The sequence below is a fragment of the Sinocyclocheilus grahami genome, unplaced genomic scaffold, assembly GCF_001515645.1.
Source record: "Sinocyclocheilus grahami isolate Dianchi unplaced genomic scaffold, SAMN03320097.WGS_v1.1 scaffold15780.1, whole genome shotgun sequence".
Lineage (NCBI taxonomy): Eukaryota > Metazoa > Chordata > Actinopteri > Cypriniformes > Cyprinidae > Sinocyclocheilus > Sinocyclocheilus grahami.
Window position 1 is genome coordinate 2038 of NW_015515883.1, and position 427 is coordinate 2464.

The following is a 427-nucleotide window of genomic DNA, read 5'->3' on the forward strand; positions in this document are numbered from 1 at the left end:
ACAGTTTTTTTTTTTTTTTTTTTACCAGTAATCACAGTAATTTTCAATGACCCAACTAAAAAAAAAATGTAAGTGTTTTTATCGCTGGCATAAATGTTGCTAAAAATATAAATATTTCTAACATTTCATTTTTGCAACATTTTAGTCAGAGAAAAATATGTTTTTTCAATAAATGTTCAAAGTTAGAGTTAATAAACATCTGTGATTATTTTTAAATATATCTTGATGATATAAGCCTACAAGTTCTATAATTTCCAGCTTTCATTGCAGATTGATATAACACCATGACAGTTATATTTCATAAAGTGAAAGTGACGTGTGGCCAAGTATGCTGACCCATACCCCATACTCTGCATTTAACTCATCCAAGTGCACACACACAGTGCCTTGCTCAAGGGTCTCAACTCAGTCGTGGTATTGAAGGTGG